This window comes from Narcine bancroftii, chromosome 4 (genome assembly GCF_036971445.1).
Source record: "Narcine bancroftii isolate sNarBan1 chromosome 4, sNarBan1.hap1, whole genome shotgun sequence".
NCBI classification, from domain to species: domain Eukaryota; kingdom Metazoa; phylum Chordata; class Chondrichthyes; order Torpediniformes; family Narcinidae; genus Narcine; species Narcine bancroftii.
This window is the reverse complement of record NC_091472.1, coordinates 267,319,990-267,346,584: the sequence shown is the minus strand read 5'-3', so window position 1 is coordinate 267,346,584 and position 26,595 is coordinate 267,319,990. Positions and strand designations below refer to the sequence as shown.

General features: G+C 39.3%; 1 long non-coding RNA gene across 3 annotated transcripts in view; it reads right to left on the bottom strand.

Annotated features, from left to right (window-relative positions):
* Positions 1–26,595, bottom strand: part of LOC138761944 (uncharacterized) — a 188,396-nt gene that overhangs the window by 53,638 nt on the left and 108,163 nt on the right. The window contains exons 3-4 of one of the 3 annotated variants that reach the window (XR_011356630.1): positions 26,040–26,153; positions 16,755–17,266 (exon numbers count right to left, since the gene is read on the bottom strand). The exons of 1 other annotated variant lie outside the window; for it this stretch is intronic. This is a non-coding gene — a long non-coding RNA (uncharacterized lncRNA). Of the gene's footprint in view, positions 1–16,754; positions 17,267–26,039; positions 26,154–26,595 lie in introns of those variants that run through there. One more of the 3 variants, XR_011356634.1, reaches the window with a different exon arrangement.

The following is a 26,595-nucleotide window of genomic DNA, read 5'->3' as shown; positions in this document are numbered from 1 at the left end:
AGGAGCACATTAGGCATCCTCTCATTTCTCAAAAAATGGAGCGTGGAATTTCTGTGCCTTTAGACGAGACTGCAGAGGAAATTCAAAACATCTGGAATGTGTTTGCAGAGAAGTGGTGAGGTCCTATTCCCATGGGAGGTTGAACACATGTACAACACTCCATTTGGTTTACACAGCTTGGCAAGAAAACAGTCTGAAATATGCTCAATTTTTAGATTGAGTACCTTGAAGAAATTATTATGATGAATATGAGCACCAGATAAGAAAAGCTTATCCACATGACAAAAGCATTTGTTGCAGCAAAACAGCGTGGCATGATTTTAACTTGTCTTCCATCGGCCATAGACAAACGTGACCTAAGTGAAATAACCAAGTTCCTATCTGATGATGCTATTTAGCGGGCACCGTATTATTAGCATGTGTTGTAAGGTTTGTGCACTCTTAGTCTGTCAGAGAAAGTTAGCAGCATTTGAAATCATGGATAATATTTAATTTTTTTTCTCTCTCTCAAGGTTCTTTGCAGCTCCATAAGGTCTCTGTGGGCTTTTCATATTTAACTGATTATATTAGAGTGCCAAGAGATTAAGAGGCCTTCCATTACAGTGGTTTAAGATTTAAGAAAGAAACTATCTGTGAGATTGTGACACATTTGCATTCAGAAGTAGTGCAGTAAAGGCCATAATATAATTAAACCATTGTGCAAGGCAAAAAAAAGACCTTTCAGCCCGTAAGGTCTCTGTTGCCTGCTTGTAGAGCAATCTATTCATTCCCATTAAATTGCTCTTTCACAATGGTGTAAATTATTTTCATCTGGATTCCCATTCAAGTTGAATATGAGCCAAAATAAAAATGAGAGAGTGCTTTTCTAATTACACCATTGAAATATTGCATCCAATTCTGATCAGTGAAATGTTGATCCTGAGATTGGGCAGAGAAGATTTACTGGAATGATTTTCAAGGTGAATGATTTCAATACTGAAAGGCAGAGATAGTTCTCTTTACAGCAAAGAAGGCTGAAGTGATTTAATCGAGATTTGCAAGGTTGTGATGTATTTAAATAAGAAAAATAGAAGGTGTTGTCATTAAGAGATAGTTTAGGGACAAGAGGTTGTAACTTGAACCCGTTAATTGAAATAAGGCCTTGCTCCAGCAGAGAATATAGGTGAGTTACCAATTAGGATAATGGGGAAGGGATATTCTAAACATTTATGAAGGAATGGAAAAGGCATTTGAGAGAAAATAATTTGTAGGGTACAGAAAATAAAATAAGGGAATGGGACAGAAAAGACTCAATGGGCTGAACAGCCAGTTAGTGTTACAGAATTTCTATGAATTTTTAAATGATTCTATTAATATTCCAATGGGAGAAAAGGTAACACTCAACAATACCCTGCCTCTTGTTTTATTATTGCCCTCCCTGTTGTACTCAAGTTTGGGTTGAAGAAAAAACACTGCTGTATTTTATATAGCAAAGATAATTAACTAATGTTTCAGGCTTGAGTCCTTCATCAAGGAATGAGCAAAATGTAGGCAGGTAGGGGAGGAGGCAAGAGGTAAAAAGTGGATAAGAGAGGGAGGACAGTGGCAAACAGGGGAGGAGGGATTGCTTTGTGAAATGGAGAGAGGAGGTGGAAAGCTTGAGGAAAGAAAACAAAGGGAAAAAGAAGAGAGGGAGAACAGAGAGTAGAAATGGGTGATTACTTGGCTGTAGAACATGAGAGCAGCAGGGATTACAGATGTGGAACAGTGCAGTGAACTGGAATTCACTGTCCATTTTCACCATGTTCAGGTATCCCAACTACATTCATAGTGACCAGGGCTCATCACTTATGAGCGAAGAGCTACACCAATACCTGCATCACCTCAAGCAAGACAACTAGCTACAACCCCCAGGGGAATGGACAAGTTGAAAAAGAGAATGCCACAGTTTGGAAAGCTGTGAAGTTGGCTCTCTGGTTAAAGGTCTTCCAGACTTTACTGGCAAGAGTTTCTGTTCACTGTGCTCCACTCCATAAGATCGCTTCTCTGCACTGTGACCAATGCAACCCCTCACAAACTAGTGTTTACATTCTTGAGGAAATCCACGTCGGGAATCACTCTTCCAGCATGGCTAATGACAGCAGGACCAATCCTGCTGGAAAAGTACGTGAGATGAAGCAAAAACGGACCTGCTGGTCAAGATAATGCATCTACTGCACGCAAACCCAATGTATTCCTATGTGGCATACCCGGATGGCAGAGAGGACACAGTCTTGATCAAAGACCTGGCACCTTCAGGAACTGAGATCCCAATGCCCACAATAAGCCTGGAACCCCCAATACCCCGTGGACAACATGGTTCCAACCAAGCAATCACTGGATCCTGAACCTCCGAGTCCCCCTTTGAGTCCCAGTATCCAAGACCCACAGGAGGCAAAGGAAGTTCTGGAAGAGCAAAGTCCACCAGTACTAAGGTGCTCAACCAGAATAACCAGACCTCTAGACAGAATCAACTTGAAAATAATTATAAAAAGCTTGTGTTGTTGAAAGTGGTCTCTCTTTTCACCAGCAGGTTCTCCTCTGAAGAAAGGGGTGAATGCAGTGAACTGGAATTCACTGTCTATTAGACAACTGGCCCCTCTTTTTGGTTCTGTCCCCATCGGTCCAAATATAAGCCCTGTTTTCTTACCTTAACTCCAATTTACCAGAAGACTATTGTAGATATTGGCCGTTAATTGTAAGCTAATAAAAGTATGTTTGTACTCCACATAAGTCTCTGAAGTACTATCAATCATGTTACAAGCATTGAGAGAGAATCCCCTTCGGAGAGCAGAGAACTTCAGGGAGGGCATTCCTTGAATAAATTTTGCAGAGTATTGCAATAGACCAAAGTAAAATACAAAAGTCTGCAGACACCGTGGTTGAGGTAAATACAATACTAGAGAAACTCAGCAGGTAAAACAGGGGGTTGACTTGCCTGGAGAGTCACACAAACAAAACTATTCACTGCAATACACAAATGTATTAGAGAAACTTAGCAGGTGATGCAAGAAGTAAAAGGTAACTAACATTTTGGGCCAAAGCCCTTCTTCAGGAACAGGGAAAAACATGTAGACATTGTAGTGCGCTCAACCCCAACATTGGCAGATTTTCTTGTAACCATTTTCACTGTATCTTGGTGCATGTGAAAATAAATTATTCCAAATCAATACAATTGGTCCACATCTAAAATAGATTTGCATCTGTAACATTTCCATAGATCACACCATGCATCAGGAGAATATTTGGGCTGTGTTGGCTCTTTGATTGAATTGGTCAATTCACTCCCTTTCTCTTTCCCCAGATACTCCTTCAACTTTAACAGGAGTCATAAATGTCAGGTGAAAATCTGAAAGGATCATTGGTGTGTCAGTTGAGTCATACATAGATAAATTGATTAGAACCTGCTTTTTATCATACTTTTATAACTTGTCTTGCACATCTCAGAAGTATGTCATAACGTGTTGATTGATGGTTATATATCATGGTGCATTACTTTTTTCATTTTGTGGAGTATTGACACCTACAGGCAAAAATATTTTAAAATTTACCTGAACAATTTCAGTTACTTCTGAGAGAGAAGTTCAGATATATGCTAATGGCCTTGCTTATTTCAGTTTAAATTTGGAGATGGCTATGCAGAGGCCAAGCCATTAAGGCACTAGCTAATCACACTCGGGAAGTCAATACATTGAAGATTTGAATTGCAATAGTATTTTAGTAATTATTTACAGATGGCCAGTTATATCTCCGTATCCTTTGGGTCACATTTACTTCAAATTATGAATTCACAACAGTACTTGCAGGACCACAGGGCAATAACTTACCATGTGGAACTCAGGGTCAAAAAATATGTAGCTTTACTGATGGTTGTTGTGTGCTTTCATACCATGGCCATCTGTTCTGTTTCTGACTGTCCATTTCTTTATTCTTCCTTACAACATTAGGTTATAATAGTTGGGCTGATGTTGGACAGAAGATCTTCCAAGGAAGGTTGACCTCCCTGACCCAATTTCGGTCCTTCTGAACTCATTATATCATTGAAGAAAAAATATTTACAAAATCTGTTTCAAACCCACTGTTTTGTAGTAGGAAAGAAACTAAACAATTTTTTTTCCATTCTTTATTTGGATCTTTATGCTTCAGTTACTGAAAAAAAGTTTTCTTTGCAGGAAGAGGACATTTATTAGAATGCATGTCTGAAAGGCTGATGGAAATACCAGTAGTTTTACCAATACAATTCAGCATTAAATTGGACTTAAAAAGGAAAAAATATAAAACACAGCAAGGAGGCAGGACAAACTGGTCATCTTATTCAATGAATTAGCCCAGTGGTTCCCAACCTTTTTCTTTCCACCCACATACCATTTTAAGTATTCCCTATGCCATAGATGCTCTGTAAGGTGGCATGTGGGTAGAAAGAAAAAGTTTGAAAACCACTGTTTTAATCGTGCCTAATTGACTTGTTATGTGCATCGTTTCATAACTCCAAAGGAAATGGGCCAATGACAATTTTTATCAAGCAAAATATTTCAGTAACAATTGGGTCTACAGCAGTGGTTCTCAACCTTCCCTTCCCACTCACATACCACCTTAAGCAATCCCTTACTAATCACAGAGCATCGATGGCAAAGGGATTACTTAAAGTGGTAAGTGAGTGGAAAGAAAAAGATTGAGAAGATGGCTTGAATGGCCATCTTCTTTGCAGGACAATTCTGAGACTCTTGTATAGGTAGCCCTATTGTTCCTAGTGAGTAACCTATTTAACTATTGAGTAAAGGTTGAAGTTTATATTTATTGTTCCCAATAAGTGAAATTTCTTGAATTATCGGGCAGTGGGTTTAGTATAATGATTAGTGCAACACCTTTGCAGCGCCAGCGATCAGGACCAGTGTTCAAGTCCTGTAATTTCTGTAAGGAGTTTGCATGTTCTCCCCGTGTCTGAGTGAGTTTTCCCTGAGGGTTCTAGTTTCCTCCCACTGTTTAGGTTAATTCCACATAAATTCGGCGGCACTGACTCTTGGGCTATAATGGCCTGTTACCATGCTGTCTGTCTAAATTAAAAATTAGAATTTTTTTTGTTTCAAAATAACAAAATCCACTGAGATGACTAAATATATGAACCCTCCCAGTCCCATGTTAAATTTTGCTTCCTTCATTAGACATCACCTTCGATTTGGTCATCAGACATTGACTGGGTGTTGCATCAACGATATATAACCATATAACAATTACAGTATGGAAACAGGCCATATCAGCCCTTCTGGTTTGCACTGATTTAAGAGAACTCCACTCGTTCCACCTACCTGTTCCCTGCCCATAACCTTCCAACCCCCTCACATCCATGTACTCATCCAACCTCCTCTTAAATGACAAAATTGACCCTGCTGGAACCACCTCTTCTGGAAAGTCATTCCACTCAGCCACCACTCTCGGAGTGAAGAAGCTTCTTCTTATGTTACTTCTAAAGTTTTTCCTCCTAACCCTTAACTTATGACCCCTCGTTCCAATCTCTCCTACCCTCAAGGGGAAGAGCCTATTCACATCTATGCTATCTATCCCCTTCATAATTTTATATACCTCTATCAAATTCCCCTCTCAACCTTCCACGCTCCAATGAATAAAGACCTAGTCTACTCAATCTTTCTCTGTATTCTAGATACTACAACCCAGGCAACATTTTAGTAAGTCTTCTCTGCACCCTCTATCAAAGAGGTAATCTCAATTAGAGTATTTCCTTATTTGCTTGAAAACAAACACAAATACAGTTCCAAAAACAAACACAAATACAGCTGCAAAAACAAATTTTAATCACTTTGAAAACCACGAGACAAGAAGAAACTTTGCCGTAAGCAGTTCGTCTCACCCCAAGAGAATCTACCTTGTGGCTTTCAACTAACTCACATGTTTAAACAGACAGAACTTGCATTTTTCTAGGACATTTGAACAGACTTCCCCATATAAAGTATATATTTCTTAGCATTCTCTTGGGAATCGTTAATCAGGGTCATGTTCCTTACCCAATGGTTAATAGTCTTTTAATGTTTTGGCAAATAAGGAGTTCCTTATCATCCCTAGCCTTGTTGAGTTGAAAACAAAAGAATGGAGTGTAGTTAGCTTCTCTCTTTCCCAGGCAACCTCGGTGCTCAAGGATGGAGACTTAGGGATGGGGAAGGGGAGAAACGGGGGAGGCCAGTGGCAAACGGAAACTGGAGAAATCAATGTGAATGCCATCTGGTTGGAGGGTGTCTAGATGGAATATGAGGGTGTCTAGATGGAATATGTTCCTCGAATTTGTGGGTGGTCTCAGTCTGACAGTGCATGGACAGCCTATACTCCTCCTCGCCAGATATTTTATTCAGACACCTGCCTGCTTTTTTCTCATACTTTGAAAAAGCCCTCAAGCTCAAAATGCTGGTATATAATTTTACATCCTGTGGATGCTGCAACCTGCTGAGTCCTTTCAGCATATTTGTTTTCTTACTTAAACATTTGCCTTCTCGTTTTAGGTGTCTGCTATAGGGAAAATGTTCTCACTAGTCACCCTATCTATCGCCCTTATAATTTTGTACAATTCCATCTGGCCTCCTCTACCCACCCCCCCCCCCCACCCCCACCCCCAGCTTCCTTTGCGTAAGTCTGCGATGGAGGGGAATTTAGGACTCCCTTCGAAGCTAATCCCCATGTCTTTCATGATGGTTGATGCTGTGTTCAGGAGGTGCTAACAGTCGCCAAAGTTGGGTAGTTGCTGTTCATTATGTAAATGGTACATGTTGCAGATGTAGTGATGGATGGAATTAGTTTTATTTATTAACATGGTTTTAATTGAATTTCCATTTGGATAGCTAATAATTTAATATCAGAAAAGTTTACATACAGTTATTGCAGCTATAATTCCAGAATATCTTTTTAAAAACTAAATATCTTAGTCATACCCACTCAAAAAAAAACACAAGGCAGAAGACACATAAGTTCTCTCACTGTGAGCAAAGATTGTTTTGAGGGGATGAACTTCTGTCAGTCTAAGCTTACAATGGGGAATTGGAAGGCGCATGAGAAGAAATTATTTGCAAGGCTTTGGGGAAACGCTAAGGGTTTTGGGAAGTCAAAAAGCTGCTGAGATTGATCTTCTGTGACTGGTATAACCTGATTGGCCAAATTATGTTTTCCTGTGCTGTAACAATTGTATTCATTCAAAACTTTAGAAGTAACATAAAAGGAAGCTTCTTCACTCCGAGAGTGGTGGCTGAGTGGAATGACTTTCCAGAAGAGGTGGTTGCAGCAGGGTCAACTTTGTCATTTAAGAGGAGGTTGGATGACTACATGGATGTGAGGGGGTTGGAGGGTTATGGGCAGGGAGCAGGTAGGTGGAACTAGTGGAATTCTCTTAAATCAGTGCAAACCAGAAGGGCTGATATGGCCTTCAATTGTAAGTTCTTTGCATAGGATGGACCTTGCTCAAGCATTCCCCACAGAACATTGTTTTCCATTTCATGTCCAAGCAAAGCAACATTTCCTCCTCAAGGCCTGGAAGCGAGGAACTAGTATGAGATTTTAACATCCCACAATTGCGCTCTGTAGGCGACTTGCAAAATTAATTGGCTACACCCAGAGCACTGCTGTTTTCAAATGAAACATATTTAAATCGAACAGGTACTTCATGAGGAGAATTTTGAAATTAAAGCTAAAATGAGTTCAGGATTGACGGGGTTAATGAATAATCTTAGCGAGAAATTGTCTTCACAAACACCTTTTAATTAATTTTTGAATTTTACTCCAGCAGATGGAACAGATTCAAGAATGGCAACACGTGTGCAAATGTCTGGTGTTTAAGTACAAAGAATTCTGCAGTTAGCAGAGGTCACACCAGTGTAATGAAAATACCATCCTGTGGTTACAATTATGTTTTTTACACAGCCAGCTGTGTTCCAGGAAATTATTCCCAAATTTCCAGAATGGAGTCGATGTAAAAAAGATCAGAACGGAAATGAGGGACTCATTCCCATTCTGAAATGTTACCTCCTGGACCCCTAGAAACTTTTATGGAATGCCTGCAGTCTAAACTGAACTGCAGGCTGTGGTGGAACCACCATAATATTGTTTGTACAGGTATGGATGACCTGCCTTTTGCTGGTTGTACTTGAGCTCATCCCTGTTGATTCCCCTAAAAAAGGTGGCAGATCAAGTTCGGGTCTCATTTCAACAATGTGAGATGTGCCATCATTTTATGTTAATAAAAGCCGATCAGTCAGGTAACTTCTAGTCTTTGGAGTTATCGATAGTGCATCACAGGCAACCTGCAGCAATGGGCTAATGAATAGGATGTAATGATGACGTGAGATGCAGCAGCACTTACTGCAGACCCAACAGTCCTGGGCATTAGCGTGTGTCCCAAAAGCTCGCAGTCTGTCTGGAGGCTCTGGTTATCCCAGGGAACCGCTGGACTTAAACCTGTTCTATTGTTGGGGACATATGTACTTATTATTATGAAATACTTATTTTCATGTATTTCGAGTACCCATCTGATCTTCCTATAAACATGGATCTTGCAAGTTATCCCTTAGAAAATTAAAGAGTTTCAGGGATGTATTATCGTTTTACTTTATTCCATAATCAGATATGTAACTGTAGATGCTGAAGGGGGATTTGAACACTTGACCCTCAAGCCCTGGGAATTACCGTGACATTTTCTGAATGGTCTGACAGGCTCAGCTGCCCTGATGTTGGAGAAGGGGGCAGGTTAAACCCCAGGTGTCTACATGAAACAGATACTCGTCTCCAACAATAGCCATGCAGGAAGTTTCAATGCATGCCCAGACAGTTGGGGAAGAAAATCAGGCATATTTTTAAAAAGAGGTGCTGCAATATATTTTTAAGATAATCAGCGCCATCTGCCATGCAGGGTTGACAAAGGCAGTAATTTCCTGCACTGACACATTGTTATATGAATGCAGAAAATCACAAAAGGCAGGAAACGTCCGAGCATTGTCTCGAAAAATTGATAGCGAGAACTAAAAGGCAGGGAATTTATATCCATTGAATGAAACATTAATGCAGTGACACTGTACTTTGCACTTGAGTATACATCAGGGTCAACGTCGATGCACTGACGTTCCATATCCAACCTACATAAATACGCACTTCAGGTATTCAGTCTACACTCACGGTGATATCCAGATATTTGGTGTTTTGGCCATTACTGTGGGAATGGCCACTCCAGAAGGTAGGTGAGACAATTCTGAAGGGAAAAAAATGCAAATTGTATGTAAAAAAAAAAATGTAATTACAATGTTGTCAAAGATGGGGGTACTGCTGACACCATACTGAACCAAACATTACATTTACGTTGAGTGGTTGAGTTTTAGGGAGAATATGCAGCTTATTACTTAATCATGTTTCTCAACATATTTCCATTGTGACTCTTCCTGTAACCCAGTGATGAAGCACCAAGGACAATTTGTCTTGAGTAGTTTCTCTCAAGCACCTTATTCATTTGTTGTTGCACTAAGTGTGATGAAATGTTTCTTGGTGCAATGTCTGAATTTTAGTTGGCAATGAGCAGCATCTGCAAGGTGTGTATGGTATGGCTTTTGGAGGAATGATTCATTTGCTATATAATGAGCATAAGAATTTTCATATTGCAGACTTAGAACATAGTCCTGGCAATCTGCCACTATAATGATGTAATCTAAAGACCAGAACTTGAGAGCTAGAGCCTAGTTTGAGTCTCCATCTGATACTTTTTCTTTTCTTGGTGATCAGTTTAAGATAACATGACTATGATCTCACAAAGTAAGGATCTGAAGGCACAAGTCAGGAAAAAATGTGTTAACAGGCAAACAGAAACTTTTGGACTTTGAAATAATACCTCAGCTAAGAGAGAGCAAATTGCTTCTCCCATGGGGTTATGAATCATCTACTGCTGTGTGATTTAAAAAAAAAACTGCAGGAGGTAAGTATTTGCATGAGAGTCCCTTCCAATTCCTCTATCGATCTGATTCCGAAAGGCTTCTGTCTCAATGGGACTCGACAAAGAGTGCCAACCCAAAATGCTGATTAATTGTTTTTCACCATAGATGCTGCCTGACTAGCTCAATCTCTCTAGCTTTTCTTCATTTATGTAAAATTCCTGCAGTTTTTGTGTTCATCTGACTTTCAGTGTTTGAGCATCCACGTTAACAGCAGCTGTGAGGGCTCGTGGGATGATATAGATGTCCACGCTCTCCAGATTGGATTGTAGATTCCTATAATTCAGAGAGATGACATCACACAGGCTGGTAACGCCCTTTCCTACACTTGGGTTGTATGATCTTGATATCTCTTCATTGCAGATTATTTTTTTGTTTGACACAAGTGATATTCTTTTTATTAGTGGATCCCTAATGTCCTTATCTGTAAATTCCATGGTAGAGTTGGAAGGGGACCTCAACTTGCAATGGACTTTTCCTGTGCTGAACATTGCCATCAATGCCCACTGCTCTCATTGGTATTAGATCTATGAAGAGCCTTCGAATTCACTTATCTTATCTGTGCTATGCTTGGAGATGAGATCAAATAAGATGCTGTCTTCTCAGGATTCTTTTCCTCTGAGATGCTTCATTGGGGAGTGGAAGTTCCTCAAACCAATCTAGGTGAATGAGAGCACTGAGAGCTTAAACTTCGTAATCCTTGAAATGTAGGAAGTACAGTAGCCAATTTTTGTATAAGATAAATATTTACCAAGACTTAAGAACATAAGAAATATGAGGAGTATCTGGGTCTGAGAGCCTGCTTCTCCATTCAGTGTGATTACAGCTAATCTGATAGGCTCATCTCCACCTACTTGCCTTTTCCCCATATCCCTTCTTTCTCCTACTATGAAGAAATCTATCCAACCTTGTCTTGACTATATTTACTGATGTCGCCTCCATTGCTTCAATGGGCAGCAAATTCCACAGATTCACCACCACCTGGGAAAAGCAGTTCCTCCTCATCTCTGTCCTAAATTTACTACCTTGAGTCTTGAGGCTATCCCCCTTAGTTCTGGTCTATCCTACCAATGGAAACAACTTCCCTAACTCAATGCCTTTCATAATTTTATATGTTTCTATAAGATCCCCTCTCATTCTTCTAAACTCCAGTGAGTATAGTCCCAAACAATTCAATTTCTCTTCATAGGCCAACCCCTTCATCCCTCTCCTCCAAAGCCAGTACATCCCTCTTCAAGTAAGGAGACCAGAACTATATGCAGTACTCTAGACGTGTTCTCACAAGTACTTCGTTCAGTTGCAGCATAATCTCCCTGCTTTTCAATTGAATCCCTCTAGCAATGAAGGTCAGCATTCCATTTGCCTTTTTGATAGCCTGCTGCACCTGCAAACCAATCTTTTGTGATTCATGCACAAGCTCTCCCAAGTCATGCATGGCAGTATGCTGCAATCATTTACCATTTAAATAATATTCTGATCTTCCATTCTTCCTTCCAAAGTGGGTAACCTCACATTTGGCAATGTTGTACTCCATCTGCCAGACCCTTGACAACTCACTTAACCTAATTACATCTCTCTGCAGATTCTCCATATTCTCAGCACAGTTTGCTTTTCCACTCAATTTAGTGTCATGAGCAAATTTAGATTTGACACTTGACGTCTTACTCTTCAGAATAATGCCATTTGTTGTTTTACACTCAACTGCAGGTGTTTATAGCATCCTGATTGACTCTCATTTGAAAGATAAACAGTTGAAAATGTGTATTGAGAGTAAAAATGATGCAGTCTGCTGGAAGGTCTGGCAGAGGGGAAAGAAATCCTGAGGATTATGGAGAAGAATTGTTCAGCACAGACTAGATGGGGTTAAGGGCCTGTTTATGTGCATTAGTGTTCTATGGCTCCATGGAGAGATAGACAAATTAATTATTTTATCTATTTGTACACCCATAACCTCAAATGATACAAGAAATTAGTAGTAGAGTCATACAGTGCTGAACAGGCCTTGTATCCCTGGTATTCTGGGCTAATTTTAATAGCCCATCTTATCCATAAATATGTCCAAATGTATTTTGAATGTTGTTATTGTGCCTATTTCTAGTTTCCTAATTTCAGATGCAGTCACCCACCGAGTGGATTCTCCTAAATCTTTCCCCCTCCCCTCTAAAATTGTCTACCCTGGAAAAAGACTGCACACATTCACTTTATTCCTGTCCCTCATGATTTTGTAAACCTCTATAATATCACCACTCAGCCTCTTTTGTTCAAGGGGATAAAAGGCCCAATCTGTATAACCTCTCCCTAAAACTCAACCACCCTCCACAAACCCTGGCAACATCAAAATCTACTCTGCACCCGTTCCAATTTACTGATGTCCTCTCTGGAACAGGACAACCTGACCTGCACGTCGTCATCCAAGTGTGATCTCACCAATGGCTTGTATAACTGAATCGTGTGTTAACAATTGTTGCACTCTGTTTTCAACCTTTCTCTTTTTCCTCTCTGATCTCAAAATTTCTTATGTAATTTCCCCTTTCTTCTGCTCTATCCTAAAGAAACTAATCCAAGCCTATCCAAACTTTCTTCATAATTAATATTTCCCAGTCCTGGTAACATGTTTTTGAATCTCCTCTTAACCCATCCCCATGTTATCACATCTTTCCTGCATTGAACACAGTACTTTAGCTATGATTGAATGGATTGTCTGTATCGTTCCAACATGGCCTTCTTCCTTTTCTGTTCTCTCCTCAGTAAGTGATGACAAATATCCTTCATAACTATTGTATCCACCTGCCCTGCAATCTTCAGTGATCTATGGGCAAACACTTCAAAAACTGAATTTATTCAACCATTGTAAAATTTGATTGTGTTTCTATAGTTGATTTGCTAATGAATAAACTATCAAAAGTTACCTCTTTGTTCCTCCTCAGGTTTGAATTTTATAAGTACTGGCTGAGAATCTGTAAAATCCAAAAATCCAGATTGGCCTAATCTCTGAGCAGTCTAGATTTTGGGACTTCTACTGTATTGCTAAGTCAGCATTTTTCTAACACTATGATAACTGTGTATATTTATTACCAATCATTTTTGAGTATTTGATGTCTTTTTAATTCAATTCAATATTTTATATGTAGTTGTTTTTAGTTGCTTGTTGTTTCCTTTTACAAAGTGCCTGATCAGCATCAGCAAGACTTTTGGTGCATATGTACATTGTGCAATGTATATGATGAAAAAAAAACCCTCATTTTCATTTCTTGGTTTTAATTGTCCATCTGTCTGATGAAGCAAGAAATATTAAAGACCAAATCTGGGAAATATACGAGGTCAAAGATAAAGTCAAGATTAAATAGTGCATGCTTGATCACCTGAGCTCTGATTGTGAATGATTTTGACAAGTTCCTCTCTTGCACTTGATTAAGTGTGATTGGGTAGAGTTACACTTGTAATAGTGTTACATTTATATGTACCAAAGAAGAAAAGGAACACTTTCTTGAATCTATTGACATGGAGACTGTTGCTTTATAGAAGAAATTTGATGCAATTGAATCCATGGAAAATAATTCCATCAAGTGAACTCTTCTTCAATCATCATGTCTGGGAGCTCTAAGCCTTGTGGACTATAGTGAAAAGAATAACATTCTATTTACTTTTGGATTGTGATTCAGCCTCAGCCAAAGGTGATGTCTTTGTACAAGAAAAAAATTGCAAGGGCCATTTTTCGCCCAAGAGAAATATTTTGGAATTAATACTCTGTTGAGGTGTAAAAAATTAAGACAAATGTTTGTTGCTAGAGAAATTGTTTCCATATAATAAAAAAAATGAGAACAATTACTTCAAAAAAAGAGAATATATCTACTGCATCTAACAAGATGTTTCTGACTGAATGTATTACCTTCATATATGAGTCATTTACAGTGCTTCCTATTTATGCAGCCATTTAACAAATCACAGGTCCAATAAAAATGTTTCTCCACTAAAATAATGCAATTGCATTCTTATTGCATTAGTCAAGACAAAGTCAAGGCTTCAAACATAACCAGCAGCCAACTTTCAATCAAAGGAATGGAATGACGTGAACATTCCTTTCCTTTTCATTGCCACGTGATCGGCAGAACAAGTTTACAGATGAGAGCCAGAATTTTTTTTGGAATACAATTTCTCATGACATCCCAGCAATGGTAGTCATTTACTAGGTGCCTAGTCTGGAACACACATAAGGGAAATTACACATGTGGGAATGTTATAATGGTGAGTAGATTATAGACACTGAAACTGGTTCCTGAAAACATACTACTTACCAGCATGGCCAAGCAGCTATTAAATATAATATTACCAATTCCTTTTCAGCATCTAGTTGGAGAAGCATAATTTTTAATTAAAAAAAAATACATAGTGTAGGGAATGGACAGAACCAGCATTAACAGCTTGCGTCTTATGACAGCTAGACACAACAGCTTTCTATCTACTGGCATTACAGCCATGAGGCATAATGACTCAGCAGAACCCATAGGTCTACTGAGAAGCCCTGGCCTACTCAATGTAGCCATGTCATGAGGCTATTAGTACTTCAGATGTCATGACACCAGGTCACATGTTGTGTTTCTATGTTAAGCCTAACAGCATGTCAATAAATGTTTCTACTCTGGTTGACAACTTCAGGTGTGGTCTCGTTATTCCTAACACATCAACATGATGGCGTATGAGCATAAATCTTATCTGCCACAACAGCATGGTAATAGCCCCTTTCACTCCATGAGGTTGTACTGCCCTATTACATCCAATATGACATACAACCCCTGGAATGTTTTTAATGGTGGGACGAAACTGGAGCCCCTGAGGAAATCCCATACAGATACGGGGAGAACATACAGACAGCACAGGATTCGAGCCCCAGTCCTGATTGGTGGCGTTGTAATCACTTCATTTCTGTTTCGTAATCAACAGCAGAGAACAGAATCTTCCTCTTTGTATGATCGATCAGATAACTGGTCAGATGCAGATGGATAAGTCAAAAGGTCCACAACATAGTCTGTGTATGTTAATTATTGCTTGTGATGGGCTTAAGTAAACATTATTTGTTGACATACTTTCTTCAGGAAAAGGCATGTCATCATTTGCCATGAAGTAAATATGAGAATCCATGATTTTGACCATTGGGGAAATCTATGATTAACTGGGAAAGTGAATGTGAAACTAGACACGAGATCAGTCATCATTGAATTGAATGGTGGAACAAGCTTGAAGTGCCTACTCCGACTTCTCTTTCTTATGTTACTATGTTCTAAGATACTCCCTTAGAGCATAGATACTCTATTATCATGCATTCTGAATAGATCACTGTAATGTGTAGCAAGGTGACGCAGAAGTTGGTGTTTCATAATCCCAGGAACTTGGGTTTTATACTGAACTCAATTGCTGCCTGTATGGAATTTGTATGTTCATCTCGTTCATGGTGAATGTTACAAACATTTAATATTCTTTACAAAGAAAGGTACAAATATGAGCATTCCTGGTGAAATGCCCTTTTCTAAAGTCTAACTAGATAACTGTCTCTTTTGTGGAATCCTTATTCAGCTGTCCATATTAAGCATTTTGGCATACAGAGAAAGAATATTATATTTGCTTTATGCCCTCCTTGAAAAAGGCACCTACCCAATGGCTATCCCAAGCAAATTTGCCATGAAATGAAAAATTGTTCAGGAGTTTGAACATGACTGTAAATCACAGCTGAATGATTCTGAAGGGGTGATTGGTAATTTGGCGCCTGTGACAATAAGCAAAGAATTCCAAGCTTCTTCATAGTTTTGACAGAATGTTTCAAAACAATCCAGTCAGGGGATCTCTACATCTAAAAGGTTAAACCCCTGAAACATTAATCTGTTATTTTCCAATATCTGAAAGCTACTTCCCTGCCCTTGGTTTTCCATTCATCTAATCAATGCATCTCCAATAACTTGCCCAGAAAAAGCATGACAATGTATGCACTCGTGTCTATTTACTATGAATTAGTAGATGCCGGAGTTGAACCTCGCCCGACATTCAGGCATTTCAGTTAACCCCAGCTTCCTAAGTTGGTGTCTGCCTGCTGTTTTTGCTTGTTTAGGCAACTGCTAAGCAAGTGCTAATTTATTTCCTAACCTCCAGAATGAGAACTCATGATTGGGATTTGCATTTACTGCAAAGTCAAGGATACTAACCACAGTCTATAAAATTAAAAAATAAGTGTTGTGGAATTGTTCACTAGTCCTTTAGTAGGCTGTGGGCTGGTGGAAACTGGTGATCAAAGGACCCACACAGGTTGCTGGCTGTTGTAAACTGGCTCATGGGAAACCAGTAACGGGACCTGGGTGCTGAAAGCTTCCTGATTGTTTTGGAAATTCATATTTTGGGGCTCAGGTTCGCCAATGGGGGCAAACAGGGGGGTGTGTGGTTGTGGATGCTTCAGGGGCATTGGAGAAGAGTCCATGGATACTTGGTACCTCTGAAGGAGGTATCTTATTGTTGAAGATGCTGGACTATGGTAGTGGCACCGGTTTGTGTGTCATTATGGCAAGCAAAGGTTGAAAGATTTTGTACATTATTACACAACGATAAAGGAATATTGAATCAAGGCTGTGAATCGGACCCAATTGGGCCATTTGTGATGACCATCTACCATTGTTGAAATGCCACATTTCCTGAACCAAATGTGGTATAAACTTTCTTTGATGATGACATTGCATTTTAAGCTTTGATCTTAGATAAACAAAAAATTACCACCAACTCTCTGACTTTCGCACTGACTGAGCTTTATACTGTGTAGTTGCCAAATGAACCCACGCTACCCATTTTCAGGAGTTACCAGTCGGCAATGACCACAGAATTCACAAATAGAACAGCCATTTCAACATATAATGTATGAAGAAATGTTGGAATGTTTCAGATGTTACAAACGTTACCACAGTATAAATCTGACAATTGCAATAGTTTAACTCTGGAAACATCAAAAGGTACAGATGTTGGAATTTGGAGCAGACAAAGAAGTTTAGGAGGAACTTAGCAGGTCAGACGGCAGGTATAGGTAGAAAATATCAGCATTTCAGGACTGAAGCCTGTATCAAGAATAGTTTGAATGGCCACATCATCACAGTTCAAATTAATCCAGTGATGAATCCAGCTCCTGATATTCATACATCTTCGGAAACTATTTCTATTTTCAGGAAAGTGAACCAAGTGTGTAATAGATGACTAGTAATGGCACAGGTTCAGACAATTCCTTTGGGCTTCAAAGTAGATCCAAATTCCTATTAGGAAAGATAATATAAAGTTACAGTATTGATAACACATCTACTACTAAGTAGTTGTTGAATATTTTGGTTTCAGGAGCTTCATTCTATCCAAGCCCAAAAATATATTTACCTGCATTATTCTTCAATCAATTCTAATGGTGAAAAAATTTTAAAAAAAGGGTATTCCAATTATGGTGAATGTCTGCCAAGCTGCCTGTCTCCCCTCTGGCGAGCCTTGCTGTACTAACATTAGCTGTGCATTATCTCTACTGTTAAGGACACTCCCCTTGGATATAACTGTATATGCACCTATTGTCTTTCATTATTGTACCATGAGTTTCTGCTAATAAAAGCCATGATTATTGTTTGACCACATCGTCTTTCTCTACTTCATCAACTGGTATTTCACCAATATATTCCAATATATGTGTATAAGTATGAAGAGCAAACCTGGCTCTCATTAAAAAATGAGTGAATAAAATTAATGGTTCGTAATTCCAAATGAAGTACTTTTGAAGTGTAAATAATCATTGGTATAACAATGATTTTTATTCTTCAGTGCAAAAGAGGGTGCACAGGCTGATATCTTGGCAGAAGGGAAAGGCATACATCTTAATGTTTATTCCATGCTGACTTATTCAAGTTAGCAAAAGTAGCTTTCAGTCTAGTTTGGAGCTCAATTTCCCATTGTTTTTCAACTTGATGTCTTCCTTTTTAAAACTTTATTTAAGATTTTATAACATGAATAAAAGATTAAACATAAGATAATAAAAATTACAATACTACATCGGCAGACTAAACTAAACCCCCCCCCCCAAATTAGTACACAACATTAATGACCTAGCTTAAAGTTAGTCTAACCCCCCCCAAAATAAAGAGTGAAGAGTTAATAAAATGAACAATAATTATATAAAAAAACCCTTACACAAAAAAAGATAAAACATAACAAATAAAGATACTAACATCAATAAATAAATAAATAAATAAATTGATTTTCAATACTAAAATATCAAACTTAAAAACATATTTAAATCAAACTTAAATGCATATATTTAGCAAAAAGAGTCCAATTCAACCTATAAAAAGACATTCTATCCTGAATTGTAAAAGATATCCTTTCCATAGTCAAACAGAACTTCATCTCCAAATAAAGTTAATATATTTCTATCTTTCCAAGTAAGAGCTATACATTTCTTGGCCATAGCTAAAGCTAAATAGATAAAAGAAATCTGATAATCTTGTAGGCCCAAATCAATTAATGATTGCATATTCCCTAATAAAAATATACCAGGATCTAATACAAGACAAATATTATATAAACTATTAAATATAGATTGAATACCCTTCCAAAACTATTGCAATCGATTACAAAACCAAACAGTATGCAAAAAAGTATTAGCCGTCTGGTCACAACAAAAACAGCAATCCGACTTACTAAGACCAAAATTTTTTAGTTTCTCCGGTGTTAAATATAACTGATGTATAAAATTGTAATTAATCATCGCTAATCTAGCATTAACCAATTTCGTAATACTATTCTGACAAATTTCCATCCAAGCTTCTTCAGCTATTATAAAACCTAATGTCTTCCTGATGAGTTCTGATGGGTTCGTGTTGAGGGTGAGCTATAATTGCATTACATTATTAGAAGATACATGAACTTAATGATTTAGCAATGAGAAGATTAAATTAATTTCATAAACTCTTGAATTTGAATTTTTGAAAAAAAATTACTGCCATCATATTTACTACTAGTCATCAGGAAACATAAGGTCACCATGGCTGACACTTCACTACCCTATCAAATGACCTAATAAGCTGTTAAGTTCAAATGAATTAGAATTGGAGAAAAAAAAATTGGCGTTGCCAAAAATTAATATAACAGAACTGAAAAGAAAATATGTTTCTCTGGGCATTGGGCGAAGATGGCATAAATACTTCTATGATCAAATAGTTCCTTTCCTCTAGTTCTGTCTGTCTCTCTCTTCACTTTTCCCTCTGTCTCTTACACAGAACTAAAATCAGTTCTTCCCTTTCCATATCCAATTAACATCTTTTGTCTGGTGGTCTGGACTCCTCCCCCTCCCATCTTTTTCCCCTTTCTCTCCCTTGTCTTTATTAAGACCCTTGCTTGCTTGCTTTTTGCTTATACCTTGAAGTAGGGCTCAGGCCTGAAATGTTGGTAATATATTTCTTTACCTCTGAATCAGAATTTATTGTCATGAACAAATCAGGAAATGTGGTCATTTGCTGCACCGTCATAGTGCAAACATTCGTATCAAAACCTCCTATGGATGCTGCGAAACCGGCTGAGTTCCTGCAGCATCTCTGTGTGTTTTCATTAGAACTTCCTGTTCAATCTCCAAAGGTCACACAAGTGAGCCATCAGAAGCTATTACTCCCTGCCCCCCAGCAATGGTAACCTAGCAAAGGTATAGCAAATGCACTTTATGCATTCCCAAGATGCTTCATAAATGAAAGCGAGAAATTAAAAATTAACTCAGAATTCAAAGAGAAGTTGGGGAAGGCAATGGGAAGATTGGTTCAAAGCGGGAGCTCTCAAATTTTGATAAATTAAGTTAATTGGATGCATTTAAGTGAATTGTGATGTGACTGTGAACTACGTCATGGAGACTGGAAGCTGGTCGATATAAAAGTTCTTTAGTCATCATGTCAAGCAGGAATTCTCTTGGTTAAATCTTCCTAGACTCAAGGTTCATCAAGCTTTTATACTTATAAGGACAAAGATAGTTCAATACAATTTCAATTGCTACATTGGGATAATATTTTTCACTATCTGTTGTCACAAAGGTTGTGGGCTGCTGAAGACTGGCTCAGAGCCAGGGAAAGACAAGCTCCCGAAGGGTTTTCCTGATTGTGTCAGAGGTTTGGATCTAGGGCTCAGAGGTTTGGATCTAGGGCTCGGTTTGCTGCTGGTTTGAACTGAATGTTGTGCAGCCGCAGAGGTGGCGGGAACGCTGGAGGTGAATCCAAGGACGTTCATTGTATCTGCTTCTTGTATCTTTTGCTTCTCATTCTCTTTATGTTAGGGGCGCTGGGCAATACTCATGATGACTCTTTGTATGCCTTACTTCAGGTTGAAGCATATCATGTATATTACATTTTTAATGTATTATTGTGTGACAAGGTAAAATGAACCTATTTTGAGTCTGACAAAGAGTTAATTGATTTATTTATATATATTTACAATGGGAATACACCATAACTGACAAGCTTCCTAGAAATGTTCAAACACCTGAGCACTTTGCCCCCTGCACTACTTGCTTCACACCTGTGACTGGGTACAACAAGAGCATTGAGAAATTGAAGTGATAAGACCAGCATAGCGGGCTGTCTAAAAAGAGGTGATGAGTCAGCATGCAGGAGAAAAATCATGGCTGAACGAGGTACTAACAACAACCTCTCACTCAATGTCACCAAGACCACAGAGCTGATGGAAGAGAAAACCAGAGGTGTATGATCCAGTGATCATCAGTGAATCAGAGTTGGAAAGGCTGAGCAAATTTAAATTCCTGAGAGTTACTATCTCGGAGGACCTTTCCTGGACCCATCATGTAATTATGGAGAAAGTACGTCAGCACCTCTTCTTCCTCAGAAGTTTGCTGATATCAAAAACCTTGGCAAACTTCTACAGATGTGTAGTGAAAAGTGTGTTGACCGGCACCATTACAGCTTGAAAAGGGGACACTAATACCTCTGAGCAGAAAACCCTGAAAATGCTTTCAGCACAGCCCAGTGCATCACAAACAAAAAATTCCCACCATTGAGAGTATCTACATGGAACTTGCTGTCAAATAGCAGCAAGGATATACACCAACCAGGACAATCTCTGTTCTCACTGCTGCCATCAGGAGAGAGGTGTAGGTTGTACAAGACTCATATCACCAGGTTACAGAACAGTTGCTACCCCTCAACCATTAGACTCCTAAACCGTGGCAAATTAACTACCACCTGGGCCCCTAAGCTGATCTATAGTAAGGCCCTCCCCTGACCTTGCCCACTCCCCACCCCGGGGGGATGCTCTCTACATATTCTAAGTGTATCTGCCGGGTATGTACTCGGGGTGTGCATATGTACACTGTGCTCAGTGAAGGCAGGATAGAATTGGTGGGCTAAGTGGCAATAGCCCAGTGGGGAGGGGTGCATGAGGAGGGGAGGGGTTGGACTGGTAATATGGTGTCTTTGTGCTGACCGCTGGCGGGGGCCTTAATGCTGACGACTGCTGTGTTGGCATTTTATCTAAGCTTTCAGCTTCTGGTTCAGGTAAATAACTGGAAACAAAAAAAAGCTGGGTAAAAATCAGGCATCAGTGAATTTCAAAGATGCAATTTTCTTTTATTAAACATATATTTCCATTTCCGCATGGTTCCTCGGCCTTGCCTTTCCTCTAATTACATTGATTGAAAGAGAACGCTCTGCCCAGGGGTCTGCTTTTGCTTTTGCATTGACAACACGATTGAAAGCTTCTCAGTCGATTGATTCAATTTCTTAAATCTTAAATACCACACTGAAAATGCGCAGATATATTTCTGTTTGGTTGGAAGACTTACAAGAACAAGGTTATTTTTATGAAGCATGTTACTTGGGACACCATCGAGATGCAAGAGGCTCTCGGGAACTGGTGAGGTGACTGCAGCTGGCATTAAAAGATGATGACTTCACCCCTGTCTTTAAGGCAAAATATAAGCTGAGACAGCAATGAAGTTCAGGGAATGAAGATGGATTGTCCCCCTCCTCTGGTCTCTCTCCCCCACTTCCCCCACCCCCCCCCCCCCCCACCATGCCTGTGGGACACTCAAACTGAGCCTGTTCCCCAAAAACCCCATTCTTTTTCAGGCAGTGTAGTGTGGTGTGGATCACTGACTCTTGAGGTAAATAAAATCCTTAGCAGCCATTTACAATTCTGATGCCAATTACCTTAAATAAGAGTGCCAATCTGGGTCAGATTGTGCTCGTCATGGGGCGCTCCTAAACTCTTCTTTGCTATGATGTTATCTAGCATACTGGAGATTACGGGCATGATTCAACCCTGGCCCCTAACCACCCCCCCCCCCCCCCCCACATACAATGCTCAATCTTCCCACAAATTATTAGATTTTTAATGTCTCTCCGACCAAATTGGACATTAAAAATCTAATAGTTTGGACTGGGAAGGTGGAGGATTGAGGAGTGGGTGTGGAATTAAAGCAGTTCACAGGCAGTTAGTGGCACTCAGGTTAATCTGGTGGGATTAGTGGGCAGCACTGGAAGATTGACTGAGAGGCCACCTCACTGAGTCAATCATCCAGCAGCACCCACTAATCCCACCAGATTAACCTGAGTGCCACTAACTGCCTGTGAACTGCTTTAATTCCACACCCACTCCTCAGAGTGCTATTAATTATTTAACTGCCTCTGGGTGCTCTGGGCAAGCTGCTTTAATTCAATCACCACCCCCCAATCATCCTCCACCTTCCCACCAAACTATTAGATGTTTAACATCTCTCTGACCAAATTTGGCGTTAAACATCTAATAGTTTGGTGGGACAGTGGAAGATCGCACATGCTGCAAATCTTCATGCTGCTCCCGCCTGCTCCCAGAAATCACTCAGCATGTCACCTCAGCAACGGCTTGACGCCGACTCTGGTCCACACTCCATAGTCATTGTTTATTGTGAAACAATAAACTGAGACCAGGCTACCCTTTTCTAAGTAGGCTGAAGCCTAGGACCTTGGACCCCCTTACCCACTGGGCCCCTAGGCTTCAGCCTAATGGTTCATTCATCATTACTTCTAAACAACAAACTCAATCAGAGAGTCATTTATGACTCTTATTTTGCACATTATTTATTATTGAATATTTATTTTTTTCTGTATTTGTAAAGTCAATTTGTTTACAAATCTCTCTTTGTTCACATTTTTTTCTCAAGTATAATTTACAGTTACCAATAAGTAGAAATTCTGCTTGGTCCATACAAAAAAGAATCTCTCAGGGTTGTATGTGATGTCATGTACATACTCGGGTAATAAATATGAACTTTGAACCTCCCTGCTGGGATGAAGTAATTCACATGGACGATCTTAAGATCTTATAAAACCCAGAGGACCCAGACACTTAAAAGTTATTGTTGTGAGGCCTAACTCTATATGAAAGCTGAGTGTGATGACTCTGTGATACCTCTCTCTATCTTTCCCGATGGGAAGAGATGAAAGCTGCTCTGTGCATGGCGATAGGGGCCATCTGCGTGCCCTCTTCAGATAATGTTCCCAGTAGATCACGTCAATGTGGGGTCGGGAGACCCCAGTGATCCTCGCTTGTTAGAACTGATGGAACTTGCAGAGGAAAATCATTGAAAAGAGGTTGATGGCTGGAAGGTGAATCAGGGATACAATATTCTTGGTCTGTCCCGTAAGAGAGTGGATAAGCTTAATGGAAATAAATGACATAGTGTCAAGTAGAAGAAAGGTGGCAGCCATCGTTCACAAAGAAAGAAGACATTATTCATAATTGATCTTGTTACCGACAATGTAAAATGAATATTGACAACAAAATTCTTACTTGCTGCATTCTTCCTTGCAGGGAATCTGTGGAGGAAGAAGGGTGGAGGAGCTAATATTATGATGCAGCCATTCGCAACTGAGCCAGGGATCAAGAACTCACTCTACAAGCATGAAACAAAGCCACTAATTGGCAGAATGGAGAAACATCGGAAGTATCTTAATTATCAGTGGGGCCTTGAGACTGACTAGAAGACTTGAAGCTGAAAAGGGAGGTGATAAATGCTCTTGGGAAATAGAACCTGGAGAATATCATGAATGAATTGGTACTCCGAAACAAAGGAATAAGAAATGGCACATTTACATGAGACATCAAAGCAAATTCATTTAGGGGGCTATTCTGCAAAGGCTGTCAGAAATCAACATACAAACTTTACCATTTTCTTCTGTCTATGATATTGAAATAATGTTTAGCTCATTTCAGATTTGAAATTGATTTTGAGTTTTCAAAGAGCAGCCTGTAATGCAATGCATCAGCATTTAGAAACTAAAAGCAATGAATACGGTCTCTAGGGAGGCAGAGTCTAAAATTATTGACATTAACCTTAAATCCCCATAGAAGCACTGAGAGATAAGTGAACAATAATGTCTTTCATTTTCACATCTGTCTACATTAATGTTAAACGAGCTTGTGAAGGAGAACATTTTTGATAGCAAATTCTTTGTTAACTGGATACAGTGTTAAAAAGTAGACTACAAAAACAAAACTGCAGGGGAATCTGTTTAACATCTGCGTTCATATCTTTCAAAAGTCAGATCAAAACATGTGCAAAACTTCAAAAGGCTGTTGAAAATTATTTCCAGTGTTTGAAAGCCATTTTCCCTTCAATTATATTGCAAGCCATATAACAATTACAGTACAGAAACAGGCTGAAATGGCCTGTTACCATGCTGTTTGTATAAATTAAAAATTAGAATTATTTTTGTTTCAAAGTAACAAAATCCACTGAGATGACTAAATATATGAACATTCCCAGTCCCATGTTAAATTTTGCTTCCTTCATTAGACATCACCTTCGATATGGTCATCAGACATTGACAGGTTGTTGCATCAACGATATCATAACCATATAACAATTACAGTATGGAAACTGGCCATATCGGCCCTTCTAGTTTTCACTGATTTAAGAGAACTCCACTAGTTCCACCTACCTGCTTCCTGCCCATAACCCTCCAACCCCCTCACATCCATGTACTCATCCAACCTTCTCTTAAATGACAAAATTGACCCTGCTGGAACCACCTCTTCTGGAAAGTCATTCTACTCGGCCACCACTCTCGGAGTGAAGAAGCCTCCCCTTATGTTACTTCTAAAGTTTTGCCTCCTAACCCTTAACTCATGACCCCTCATTCCAATCTCTCCTACCCTCAAGGGGAAGAGCCTATTCACATCTACACTATCTATCCCCCTCATAATTTTATATACCTCTATCAAATTCTCCTCTCAACTTTCCACACTCCAATGAATAAAGATTCTTTCTCCGTATTCTAGATACTGCAATCCAGGCAACATTTTAGTAAATCTTCTCTGCACCCTCTCTACCTTATTGATATCCTTCCTATAATTTGGAGTCCAGAACTACACTTGGCCTCACCAATGCCTTGATATAACCAAATGGTATTCCAAGTGTTGGCCAATATTATGCAGCAGTTAGAGCAGGAGGCCTTTGGTTTACTTTGAAGGGCAGCTGAGATATGTATTTGGTCTGCATGCATGTAGGTAGATGCTATGTGTTCTAGGCATTTATAGGCCAGTTCTGGGCTACCACAGTAACAGTTTGGCCAGAATGGATTGAAATACAGAAGTCTGCAGACACTGTGATTGTAGTATAAAGGTATCAACAAAATGAACAGGCAGGGGTCTCAATAAATACTGAGAGATAAAGGAAGACAAATTGGAGCTGTAAGAGTCCAGACCATTAACCAAAATATGTTAATTGGATAGGATAAAAAAAAAAGGTGAAAAGTGATTTTTGACTCCGTGAAAGGAGACTGATAGAAAAGGAGAGAGAGAGACAGAGAGACAGGAGGAATTAAAATGGGGGGGGGGGAAGGGTTTAATGGAACCAGAGACATCGATGTTAATGACATCTGGTTGGAGCATTCCCAGATGGAAGATGAGGTGTTGATCCATCAATTTGCCAGTGGTCTCAGTCTGGCAGTACATGAAACCATGTCAGCAAGGGAATGTCATGGGGAATTAAAATGGTGGCAATTGCGAGAACCATACCATTCATATCAGTGCAGTAGAGAAGTGAGGTGCTCAATGAAACAATCTTCCAGTCTGCGCCCAGTCTCTCCAGTGTAACGGAGACCACAATAGGAACACCAGATGCAGTAGAAGCTGTGGGCAGGGGGAGGAAATAATTAATACATTTATCAGTGTATAGACGAAAACAGGGCCCAGCACCTTAATATTGTTTGAGATACTCCCACCTGTTTCTCAGTGTTTAACAAGCTCAACCTTTTGGTTGCAAACTAGAAAATATATTCTGTAAAAAAGCATGAAACATTCAACAACTCCAGCAACATCTGTTAAAGAGAAACAGGGTTCATTTTTAGTAAAATATTTAAAAATTAAATTTAAATTTAACCCATATCATCAGATTTCCAGCATTTACAGATTCTTCATTTAAATTTGGATATATTTTCTGATAGGTCTGAAAATTCAGGCTTCTTATTCCATATTTCTTGTCAGTGCATTGCACAGCCTTGGGAAGTGAGATGGTACAGATTGGTTTCAAGAAAGTTATCTTTCATCCTGTTCTTTCAGCAGATGTGGAAGA